This window comes from Aquarana catesbeiana, linkage group LG02 (assembly GCF_042186555.1).
Source record: "Aquarana catesbeiana isolate 2022-GZ linkage group LG02, ASM4218655v1, whole genome shotgun sequence".
In the NCBI taxonomy this organism is placed as follows: Eukaryota; Metazoa; Chordata; class Amphibia; order Anura; family Ranidae; genus Aquarana; species Aquarana catesbeiana.
The window spans coordinates 226,059,866-226,073,826 of record NC_133325.1 but is presented as its reverse complement, the minus strand read 5'-3'; positions in this window follow the sequence as shown (position 1 = coordinate 226,073,826).

Sequence of the window (13,961 nt, the reverse complement as noted above, 5' to 3'; positions counted from 1 at the left end):
AAGCTGGTTTTGTAAGCTCGTTTGTGAGTATAATTTTTGCTGTTTTTATGCTGCATTAAAGTTTATCAGTGGTAATGCACTAGGTTGGTGCGCCCTCCTTCTTTTCTGTTTAGATCTTCCAAACTGGCATACTAACTTCAACACACCTCCATATCCATCTACTGAACCGATGGATGTACAGCACTCTAGAAGTTATCAGCCTTCAAGATGCCCTCGAACCATGCTTCATGCTTCACCACCACCTGCAAACTATGATCTCCAGGAAGTGGCAGCATTCCTGCTTCTCCTGCTCACTGAAGAGCCCAGCGGGACTGAAGATTTTCTACGCTCGAACCTGTAAGTGCAATTTCTGAAGTTGCCTATCTGAGTTTTTACTTCAGGTCGTCATGTCCCTCGTTTGTTCAAGTTCTCCCAATTTATGACTGTTTTGATAACCTTCTATATCACCGGATCTGCAACAACTCCAGGACCTTTTTGTCACTCCTTAGCTTCAAATACTATCCTTATACAACAGCTCTGATTTGACTTCACAGAGTGCCCATCACAATATTATCAGTTAAGGATACAGGATTCGCACTTCAAAGACACAATCCAGAATTACTCAACATCAAGATACAGGTTTGAAACTGTCCTATACAACATTTCCTCACTATCATGCGTGCCGACAGCTATGTTGAGGGTCACTTTGAACTTTGAAGTATAGACATTTTCTACTTATACTGGGTGTTTATACCATCTCTGCCAGGTCACTTCTAAGTAGCCCAGTCCCCCCCCGTCTGGTGACAGATATGCTCCTCTACTATTACCCCCTCCCACCTTTTTGCTTCCCTATACTTCCCCCTACTAACACTAATCCTTCCTATTCCCCCACTTCGCTATACCTACCTCCTTCCTCATACCCACCTTTTCCCCTGGCTCTCCTTCCTGTCCTGTTCCCCTCCTCCTGTTTGTCTCTGGATTACCTAGAGCTGCCCTAATACTCTTTTAATGTATTTAAATATAAATACAGTATCTAAGTGAGCTGCTATAAACCTTAATACATATATAACATACCTTATGTTCTTGTTATGGTCTACTCTACAAGAGGTATAGACTTCTTTGACTTCAAGTGGCAAGGTCATCAGGATACAAATTCACCTCAGTCCTCTCACTCTCATTAAGGGGTCCACTTTGCATCATTAATGCCACTACGCCTGTAGAGAAAAGAAGCATAGGGCCTGGTTCGCTTCCTTCCGCTCCCTAATAATCTTGGGTCAAACCTAGCCCATAGATTTCCACCATCCCACTAGAACTTGACTTAGTTAGATATATTTATTTCTCACTGCTTTTCAGATACCAATTCTCTGCTGGTGTATAGCCATACTGAATAATAATCTCTATGTGTAACCTTTGGTTAGTCATCACAAAACACAGTTCAGGGAAATTCAAAAACTTACAATGGTGCACCTGAATTTGATGATTTATTACACCTATTTGACACTTTACAACCCTTCCTACCCATGCCGCCTCTTCTCAAACCCCACCTAAAATCACGTCCATTATCATAAACTTTTCTTGCACTCCTCCCTTCCTCCAAGTTCCTGGCCAAAGGTTGCTCTTTTGGTTAAAAGTGATGATAACTTAACAATCACTGTGTATTGCTGTGTCTAAATCCATTCTTGTTTGCATTCTGAGAACAGATTCTTGCTTTTCCAACCAAATACACCAGAAACACATCATCATTGAAGTCCTCTCTAGTCACTCAAGGTGTGTAGGAGTACTGTAATATACTACTACACAATTATATATGTTTAAGGTTTATATAAGCACTTCTTGTTGTGTTATTAGTTAACTGCCACTAGTGGTCACGCTTTTATGCCACATAATTAAATGTTATGAAGTAGATCACTCTAATTTAGTATAGAACTAATCAAAGATTGTCACTATGCTTGCATAGTTTGAATAGTCACATTTTTCGCTTATCTATGTTATTTTTGCATCTTTGTAAACCTGTATTATTTCCAATATAATAGTTTGGAGCAAAAAAAAAAAAAATACTCAGAAGAGGTCAGTGACATACGGGCACATTTCTGTGCTTGTACAGGCCGAACGTTTGCAGTACATTGTGGGCGGTCTGCATGTGGTTAACATAGAAAAAGCAGTATTTTTATTTAATACATCTATACACATACAATAGATATGCTACCAAAAATTACAATATGGTGAGATCTATATATAAACCTATCTATATATCTAAATAAACTTTCAAAACGTATTTGCACCAGAAGCTGCTATAAAGGCAAAGGGAAAGGTGCAGCTTATCAGTCAGTTTAGAAATTTATGTTAAGAGTTTCTCCTACCACCCTGTGGTTGTTTTGAATCATTGCATATCAGAATGTATTTATAGCTTACACCGTTTTGATTAATTTGTGTTATTTTAATGTATGTATCAATTAACATTTACCAACTGTCTGCTAGATACAAATACATTTTCTAAACTAAGCAAAGAATATTATGCAAAAAGACAAATATATTTCACCAGTAGGAACATGAAAATTGTTATGTACAGTATATTTTGAATACAGTGTAAAATTGAATTTTATGTAGTACATATGAAAAAAAGATTTTTTTTATACTAGAGACAAGTGAAGCAAGTAAAATCAGCTCAACTGTCAATTTACATGAATTTCATCTACAATATATGTCTCATGGCTCAAAACCTAGTAAAATTAGATACTATTACATTTTAAGGGGTTTATAGTGGGGGGATGCTGCCTCCAAACATTATATGTTCTTTATATATTTGGAAATATTCAAAGGGTGAAAAATAAAGATAGTGAAAACAGAAGTGGTAAAATGTGGAATTACTAATTGGGTTATGTTGGTTTATTTGTTTGGACAGTTAAAAGTTAATTTTTTTGGACAGTTAAAACATTCTGAGGAGTCTGAACAGATACAGTATTCGGCATGTGCATGCTGTCAGAGGACTTTGGTCTGGCACGTGCACCTATCTTCTTATAATAAAGGAATTGCTCCAATCACAGGGTAGGAACTATGTAAGTACCATTGATGCTTACCACAATGTTCACTTCTAGAAGGCATTGTTCCAGCTGTGAGTATTTGACAACCTGAATTGAGTTTGTGGACAAAGCAGACTTCCTGACCAAATACATTTTTAAATATGCTGTAAAAACACAGCTCCTGGCAAAAGGAAAGATTCCACAAACCCACTCTCTTTCTGACCTTTATATAGTATTTATAAAACTATATAAAGTTGCAGCTTCCGGAGGATCTTTAGGTGATCTCTGGAATGCTGCCAACATATGTAGGAAGGGTCGGAACTAACAAGTAAGTGCAATTACTGGACATGCCAGACCAACTGCAGCTTACACTGCATGGAATATTTCATTCACATATTTTTCATTATTTAGGTTTCTCAATATATATATATATATATATATATATATATGTATTGATATAATAATACATTTATTCCCATGCATCACTCCACTACTCAGCACTATCACTTGTGTAATTTCCTAGTACATAGTACACCCAGTCCAGCTTATCATATATTATATATTATTACAAATTAAACAAATGAACAAACTCAAATACGAGAAAAAGGACAACATTAGTCGATACTTCCCTAATATTTGATTTAAACATTGAGCAGTCTGGCTATATAAGGCAGCACTGAACACTTACCCGACACCTGCTCACTGTACACTACTTTTTACAAATATCGAATTACAGGTGCCTCGCCCTACACCTTCCCCACTGGGTCCAAGTGCATGGCTCTTTGCAAGCCCCGTGGACTAGGGACATGACTGGAGGGGATGGAGGGAATGAATGGACATCATGGGACCACCGAATGCAACCGCTTTTAATAACTCTGGCCATGCAATACATTCTTACTTTCCCATCCCCAGAATGGTAGGTACTTCACCATATGTATGGAGATGTACTTTCAAAACATTTAAAAATATTATGAAATGACCAATTATGTTTTGTACACTGCAGAAAATCCCTAATAGAACTTGTTGATGTATCTCCTTAGAATTAAAAATCCCCCTGAAGAAGACCAGGAGTGAAAAGGGTTGAAATGCATCGGGGTATTCATGGGGTATTCATGTGGATAGCAATATTATAATGCAACTGTATGATTAGAATTTTCTTGATGTATTGATTGCCATGTGTGATGTTTTTTTGTTGTTGTCTGTGTCTCCAACCAGAAATTGTATTCAATATTGATTGTACAAATGTAATTTATTTCATGTTAGAATTAAATAATAATATTTTTTACAAATACGGTTTTAGAAATATTTTGCTGCTAAAAAAACACCATTTTGCATTTTTTTTGGGGGTGCGCAGCTGTGTCAACTCAGAAATGTGTTTTTCCACTTTGTTGTTCTTCTTTTGGGTGGCTAAACACCGGTTCCCCTTCCAACACATGCGAGTTGAAATATGAGCAGAGGTATATCCCAATTTTTTGAAAATATAGCAGTCAATTTCCCTTCCAGTCACCTATTTAGGTCATATATGAAGGGATGTGCATTATGCAGAATGAGCCTATATCAAAGGGAACCGTTATTCAGTCAAAATAGACAGAGATAGGTAGCCAAGTCTAGGAGAAGAAAACTCCATGGGCGAAATAGACAAATATTTCCCCCTCCCTTTGGTTTCACTCAATTGGTAGAATCTAATATACCTCAGCTCTTTAAATTATAAAATAGAATCACATTAATATACCATACATAATAATTAATACTATTCAAACCAATATGGTTGCCCCTCAGTGTACATTTTTTTATGATGTGTATCCCGCATGTGCAGATACTTCTCTCCTAGTAAAACTGGGCGGGTCCCTCTTTTCCACTCGGCTTCCCGACACGGTGGGGAGATGCAGTCATCTGGCGTTTCCCCTTTTATGTGCTCCCGCAGTGTGCCCCTTCTTGTTTTGGGCCACTGGAGGGGGCTCTTTTCCGTGCCGGTGGCGTTCCTTGATCACAGCCGGACAGTCAGAGAGGTTTTGCGCGTGCGAGATTTGAACGCACATGCGTGAGACGTCATGATGTCACGCATGTTGCGTCGGGGTAACGGCTGTTGCCGGGGCATCACCTTCCGGAACGCCGAGGGGGCCACGCTAACACCACTATCATTGCAGTCGGGTCTCCATGTGTGGGTGGGAGATGTGGGGTGGATATGAGCACCTGTGAATAATAGGTATTCGATTCAAATAATATATAAAGGTGCAGCTTCCGGAGGATGTTTAGGTGATCTCTAGAATGCTGCCAACATATGTAGGAAGGGTCGGAACTAACAAGTAAGTGTAATTACTGGACATGCCAGACCAACTGCAGCTTACACTGAATGGAATATTTCATTCACATATTTTTCATTATTTAGGTTTCTCAATACATTACCATTATACTGATATTTTATCTATCTATATCGCTTTATATCCCTATTCATCAGGCACTTCACATTTATTTCTATTCACTTCATACAGGATTTTTTCCACCAGCAAATATCACAAGCATTCACAATTTTTTTCCTCTTTGCACATGTTTGGCATATTTTTTTCTGTTTTTTGAACACATTAATTTTTCCTATGCTATATATTTTATCACATCCAGACCCTATCACTTATTTATTCCCATACATCACTCCACTACTCAGCACTATCACTTGTGTAATTTCCTAGTACATAGTACACCCAGTCCAACAAATATTATATATTATATATTATTACAAATTAAACAAATGAACAAACTCAAATATGAGCAAATGGACAACATTAGTCGATACTTCCCTAATATTTGATTTGAACATTAAGCAGTCTGGCTATATAAGGCAGCACTGAACACTTACCCGACACCATTCTGACTGTACACTAATTTTTACAAATATCGAATTGCAGGTGCCTTGCCCTACACCTTACCCACTGGGTCCAATTGTGTGGCTCCTTGCAAGCCCCGTGGACTATAGACATGCCTGGAGGGGATAGAGGGAATGAACGGACATCGTGGGACCACCGAATGCAACTGCTTTTAATAACTCTGGCCATGCAACACATTCTTACTTTCGCATCCCCAGAATGGTAAGTACTTCACCATATGTATGGAGATGTACTTTCAAAACATTTAAAACAATTATGAAATGACCAATTATGTTTTGTATACTGCAGAAAATCCCTAATAGAACTTGTTGATGTATCTCTTTAGTATTAAAAATCCCCCTAAAGAAGACCAGGAGTGAAAAGGGTCAAAATGCATCGGGGTATTCATGGGGTATTCATGTGGATAGCAATATTATAATGCAACTGTGTTATTAGAATTTTCTTGATGTTTTGATTGCCATGTGTGATGGTGTTTTGTTGTTTGTGTCGCCAACCAGAAATTGTATTTAATATTGATTGTACAAATGTAATTTATTTCATGTTAGAATTAAATAATAATATTTTTTACAAATACGGTTTCAGAAATATTTTGCTGCTAAAAAACCCCCTGGGGAAACTCTTCCACCATTTTGCAATTTTTTTGGGGTGCGCAGCTGTGTCAACTCAGAAATGTGTTTTTCCACTTTGTTGCCCTTTAATAAATTTGTCACCTTTGCTGTACCTCACTACTTTACAGCTGGTGATGGTTAACAGCACAGTTGCCTCAATCTCTTACTCAATATCCTCTTCAAGTGAGTTATCCTCTGAATCACCAGTTCCCTGCAAGCATATAAGAGGCTGCACAATTGCTCATGTAAAACCATGTCATGCAGTGTTGTAGCTGGTACGCTTAGGGGACAGGATCCCCATTGAGGCAGAAATTCTATCAGCTCAGCAGGATAGGCCCAGAGGTGGTTAACTGCATGCTATATTGTGCCAGGAATAGTGGTTTGTGACAATAGCACTGACCTGCTGTCTGGCCTTCAGCATGGAAAGTTTTTGCACGTGTCTTGCTTGACATTTATTTTAAGCCAGGTGAAGCAGTGCTCCGTGGATTGGTACCCTGGCTTACTTTATCTTCTGAGGTAGGCTAAAAGAGTTTGTAGTCATTTCAGGTTGTCATACCCAGCCAGTGTGTGGCTGGATAAAATTCAGCAGGAACTCTATCTGCCTTCAAATTACCTGATATGTGACACGCTGATCCTGTGGAATTCTACCTTAGCCATACTGCAGTGGCTGCACATTCTGGTGGACTTCCAGGGGTGAGGTTCCTCCTTTACAAACTCTGGGAGCTGTACATAGTTGGGAGGGACTAGCTAAAGACCATATAATTCTCAGTGACCCAGAGGACGCTGGTTTCTTCCCCTCTGATAAATTGTGGTGGATGGGCTGGTCCATGCTCCAGAGCCTTCGAAAGGTCCCTAGGATTCATGTCATCCAGTAGAGGGACCATTCTGGTTGGCAACCATCCTGGATCCATGTTACAAGAGGAAGGTCATAGAGCTCATCCTGCCCTAACAGATGGAGCAAAAGATTAAACAAATGGAGTACATGCTGCAGAGAATTCTGTTAACCTCAATTCCATGAGGCTGTCTGTATAGTGTTCCATGGACAATGTAGCTTGGAGCCTGCTGTCTTTGAAAGAAGGAGCATCATTGAGGGTGGCTGCCTAAATAAGAAACACATTTCTCTACCCAGTGCCCAGGTATACCCACTGTCAGCAGCAATTAGCAGAGGCTGCACCATTTGGTGGGGGAGTGCATGAGGTCAGATCTGACATCTTTCCAATGGATGACCACCTTGATTATTGATTATTGAGGATGGACCACTTTGCACAGCTATCCCAGTATACATTTGGGTAGCTGGGCTGCCACAAAGCCAGTTTCTTCTCTGAACAATGATTTAGTGCTGCAGGGGGCTTTGTAATAAACAGAAGAGTCCATCTGTCCCCAGAAACAATTGACTGACATTTGCTAAAATGAACCAACCTCAGATGCTGCAGGTAAAATGTTTGGGGGATTCTGCCTCCCAAAGTATGCATTTTATGCATAGCCTAAGCTTCTCTTTTCTTTGCTGAAGGTATGAAGTAAATCTCACCTTCTTCCAATATGGCCATCTCCTTCCTCAATGAGCAATCTGCCCACCAATAATACCTCCTTCTACCACTGCTGGCCTAGCATTGTTAACATCTATTGCCACTGCTGTAGGTCTTCCACTATTTCCCTTTCATACTGGGCCAATTGCTGTTGTTCATTGCAACGCCAATTTTAATTTATCATGCCCAATTATTCCGCAGCTGTTTAATCGCTGCAAAGAATTAAACAATTTTGGCCAGGCAGCATCCTATGCTCTACACTGATATTTCTGTAGAGATAGCACCACTAAACCCAAACTAAATTTTTTTCACAGCTGTTTCAGAGTTGCAAATACTTTTTCAGCAGGTAACACTCTATGCTCTACAAGTATATTTTTATTGGTTTACAGTTTGCTGACTCCAATCATACTCCAAATCTAATTTTTAAACAGTTGTTTGCAAAGATAGAAATTTTCATAGATCTGTTGGCTAACTACTACAGTAGCTAACTATTAACTACTGAGTTGTCCACGAATATTTGCATTTTATTATGGTGCATGGTCATTCAAATTGACTGCACTTCATTAAAAAAAAATGGCTTTCATGTAGGCCAGGGGGAGGCAACCTTAAAGAGGTGGAGATCTACCTGAACAACATGTGAGAAGTCAAAGATCACCAGGCACAGTGTCGCCTCCTCACACCAGTTTTAAACCTGTAATTGCCATACTATTGGGTTGCAATCACGTGCATTACATGGCAATCCTGGGTTTGAATCAAGTGGTGAGGAGGTAACATATCTCCTCCTCACTACCTGTCAAACACAGGGCCATCTTAATAGCATCATGGGCCCCTGGGCAAGGTAATGCTATGGGGCCCCTACAAGCCTGCCCAATTTACGCACCTACTCCTAAGAATTAAAGTACAATATTTTCTACTTTCTGCTATGAACCATATCAAATTAGAACAATTTAAAACATGTCTTCATAAATGTAGGCCAAAATGTATTCTGCTACATGTCTTTGGTATAAAAAATCCCTGAGAGAGCTGTACTCTCGCAGCCCCCCTCACACCTGTACGCTCACAGCCCCCCCGCACACTTGTACGCTCGCAGTCCAATCTTGCACCTGTACACATTAGCAGCCCCTCTTCACACCTGTACACTCGCAGCCCCCCTTCACACCTGTACACCTGCAGCCCCCCTCACACTTGTACGCTCGCAGTCCAATCTTGCACCTGTACGCTCGCAGCCCCCCTTCACACCTGTACACTCGCAGCCCCCCTCACACCTGTACGCTCGCAGTCCAATCTTGCACCTGTATGCTCAAAGCCCCCCTTCACACCTGTATGCTTGCAGCACCCCTCACACCTGTACGCTCTCAGCCCACTCACACCTGTATGCTCACAGCCCCCCCTCACTCCTGTACACTCTCAGCCTCCCCTCAGACCTTTACGCTCTTAGCCTCCCCTCACACCTGTGCGCTCTCAGCCTTTCCTCACACCTGTACGCTCTCAGCCCCCTCACACCTGTACACTCTCAGCCCCCTCACACCTGTTCCCTCTCAGCCCCCCTCACACCTGTATGTACTCAGTCCCCCTAATGCTTGTACGGTCTCATCCCCCTCACATGTGTATATATGACACACACACGTACACAGACACACATACACATGTACACAGACACACACACATGTACACAGACACACACATGTACACAGACACACACACATACACAGGCACACACACACGTACACAGACACATGTACACACACACACACATGTACACACATACGTAAACAGACACACACATGTACACATACACACACACGCATGTACACAGGCACACACACACAGACGTACACAGGAACACACATGTACACAGACACACACACACACATGTACACAGACACATAAATGTGAACACACACACACACATACACACATGTGAACACACACACACACATGTACACAGACACACACACACACACACACACACATGTACACAGGCAAACACACACATGTACACAGGCACACACATGTACACAGGCACACACATGTACACATGTACACAGACACACACATGTCCACAGACACACACGCATGCATGCACATGTACACAGGCACACACATGTAAACAGACACACACACACATATGTACACAGTCACATATGTGTACACACACACACACACATGTACTCAGACACACACATATGTACACACACACGTACACACACACATGTACACAGGTACACACATGTAAACAGACACACACACAAGTACACAGGCACACACATGTACACACACACACATGTACACAGCCCTCCTGCACCTACCCCTGCCTTCTCCCATCCCCGCCAGACAGCCGGGCCCTTCTAGATGCTCGGGCCCCTTGCTAGTGTATGGGCTCTGTATTCCCCTGAGGGTGGCCATGCCCGTCCGACTTCCTGTGCCCGCTAAGTCCAACTCCCTTGCCCCACTGCTACTTCTATTTGTCTGGCTCTGATGGGGCCCCAGGTGAACCTTAGGTCCCTAGGCAGTGCCCAGGGGTGCCCGCTCAGTAAGACGGCCCTGGTCAAACACACTCAGATCGCTTTTTAGAGGAGCAACAGTCCTTGATGCACTAGTAAATAAGCCCTTAGTTGGATTCTGCAGGAGCACTCTTAGGGCTCATTCACACGTAAAACCCTGCGGTTGAGTTGCGGTTTTACTGCCCTAATCCCTACCCACTTTAGCTGCTGAGGCAGCAGCCAACAGTGTACACATGCTGCAGCAGGAATTAGGCCCCCTGTTGCTTTTGGTACATGCTACCGCCTGCCAATCATGACCCACTCAAGTAAATGATGCCACTCATGGGACAGGAGCCAGCACCACAGAGGAGGCCTTAGCTTATGTGGCTTGTGCTCCCATCTTTACAAGTAGCCCTTCTGCAATGCACTCTGTTTGATGCTTTGGGATGGTGGGTCAGCAAGCCCAGACCGCGATCTACCTGTCACCTGTCCGCGATCTACCGGTTGATGACCCCCCGATGTAGGCTATATTATGCCATCTGCATTGGTCTTTTGAACCTGCTTGAGTACACTGGCACAATCCATTATAATTTCAAATGTACACACTAACAGTGAGTCCTTTAAATATAATCCACCCCTTTCCCTCTCTAATTCTGTATTTTATTGCCAAAAGTATATACTTCACATTTTGTCAGCCAAATTTGTACACCTTTTTGCTCCTCTTGGCACAGCAGAAATCCATTTTTTTTAATAAAGATACAGTGGGGACGGAAAGTATTCAGGCCCCCTTACATTTTTCACTCTTTGTTATATTGCAGCCATTTGCTAAAATCTTTTAAGTTCATTTTTTTCCTCATTAATGTACACACAGCACCCCATGTTGACAGAAAAACACAGAATTGTTGACATTTTTGCAGATTTATTTAAAAAGAAAAACTGAAATATCACATGATCCTAAGTATTCAGACCCTTTGCTGTGACACTCATATATTTAACTCAGGTGCTGTCCATTTCTTCTGATCATCCTTGAGATGGTTCTACACCTTCATTTTAGTCCAGCTGTGTTTGATTATACTGATTGGACTTGATTAGGAAAGCCACACACCTGTTTATCTGGCCAAGGTTACAAAAAAAATTCTGCTGCACTTAAGGTTCCTAAGAGCACAGTGGCCTCCATAATCCTTAAATGGAAGACGTTTGGGACAACCAGAACCCTTCCTACAGCTGGCCATTCAGCCAAACTGAGCTGTCGGGGGAGAAGAGCCTTGGTGAGAGAGGTAAAGAAGAACCCAAAGATCACTGTGGCTGAGCTCCAGAGATGCAGTTGGGAGATGAGAGAAAGTTGTAGAAAGTCAACCATCACTGCAGCCCTCCACCAGTCAGGGCTTTATGGCAGAGTGGCCCGACGGAAGCCTCTCCTCAGTGCAAGACACATGAAAGCCCGCATGGAGTTTGCTAAAAAACACCTGAAGGACTCCAAGATGGTGAGAAATAAGATTATCTGGTCTGATGAGACCAAGATAGAACTTTTGGCCTTAATTCTAAGTGGTATGTGTGGAGAAAACCAGGCACTGCTCATCACCTGTCCAATACAGTCCCAACAGTAAAGCATGGTGGTGGCAGCATCATGCTGTGGGGGTGTTTTTCAGCTGCAGGGACAGGACGACTAGTTGCAATTGAGGGAAAGATGAATGTGGCCAAGTACAGGGGTATCCTGGACGAAAACCTTCTCCAGAGTGCTCAGGACCTCAGACTGGGCCGAAGGTTTACCTTCCAACAAGACAATGACCCTAAGCACACAGCTAAAATAACGAAGGAGTGGCTTCACAACAAATCTGTGACTGTTCTTGAATGGCGCAGCCAGAGCCCTGACTTAAACCCAATTGAGCATCTCTGGAGAGACCTAAAAATGGCTGTCCACCAACGTTTACCATCCAACCTGACAGAACTGGAGAAGATCTGCATGGAGGAATGGCAGAGGATCCCCAAATCCAGGTGTGAAAAACTTGTTGCATCTTTCCCAAAAAGACTCATGGCTGTATTAGATCAAAAGGGTGCTTCTACTCAATACTGAGCAAAAGGGTCTGAATACTTAGGACCATGTGATATTTCAGTTTTTTATTTTTTAATAAAAATATCAACAACTCTGTGATTTTCTGTCAATATGGGTGCTGTGTGTACATTAAAGAGGAAAAAAATGAACTTAAATGATTTTAGCAAATATAAATATACAATATAACAAAGAGTGAAAAATTTAAGGGGGCCTGAATACTTTCCATCCCCACTGTAGATACTGCCTGCTCTCTCCCTTTTTAATTGCCCTCCATGGAAAATAATTAGATTTTTCTGCAGTTGATCTGTATAATTTATGCTATGTATTTAAAAAAATAACAGTACATTTGATTTTTGGGCTGAAATAAGACTTAGGTTTACTTACGAAATGTAATCCTATTTAAAGGAATGGTATTCTGTGTATAAATTCTTTACAACTTTTAACTTGTCTCTAAAATTAAATTACTGTGTAATTTTATTGTTATGATTGTATTAGTAATACATGAAAAGAACACAGCAGCAAGGCACAGGAATTAGTAAAATGGATAAAACAACACTTAATTAAAATAGCACACATGCATGTGAGCAGCTTAAGAACCAACTTAGGTTGGAACAAGTGATGGAGAGGTCAATGCCAGAGCATCAGTCCTGTTCGCTTAATCAGGCAGCTTCTGTGCATGTACATAAGACCCGCCAGATGGATGGATAGATGGCCAGTGGTGTCTGTGGCCGTATCCTGTGCAACTGATGAGAGACCAAGCAATGTCACAATAATGGCAGGCTGCAATGCATTTCAGGGGCTTCTCCCCCTTTATCAAGGCCTGCATTGTATTACATTTTTGCTTTGTGGTTAAAATGCACTTTACCAATCCAAAGTATCCCTTTGCCTAAAATTGAAGTCGTTTCTCAAAACACTGTCAAAAAGTATAGTGAACAGGAACAGACCCATTACAGACTAATGTGTACAAAAGACGCCAATATAGTAGGTTTTCTGTATATTTTAACCCTTTGAGGATTTTTACTATTACTGACCCGTATGGCTAGAGAAAATTAGACATAGGACCGCATCATGTAAAATCCAAAGGAGAAGGGCTTTGCTATTGCATACTGCAAGAGATCCCCCAGGTCAGGGTGTCAGATGGGAAAGCAAGCCTCACATGGAAATGCACCCAGTCTTCACAAAGAAGACAAATCTAGAAAAATAAGATGAAGTAATCAATATGGAGGCTGGCAATAATTAGTCATGAATACTATTCAACCAGACTCATGTAAATGCTTACTTGAGTTACATTAGTTGGTAGGATTGCCTAAAAGTGCCCAGAATAGCAATATGCAAGCCCAGAATAAGACGAGGGGAAGAAATAATTAGACTTCATCCAGCTCCTACACAAAATGTGAGATACCTAGGTGA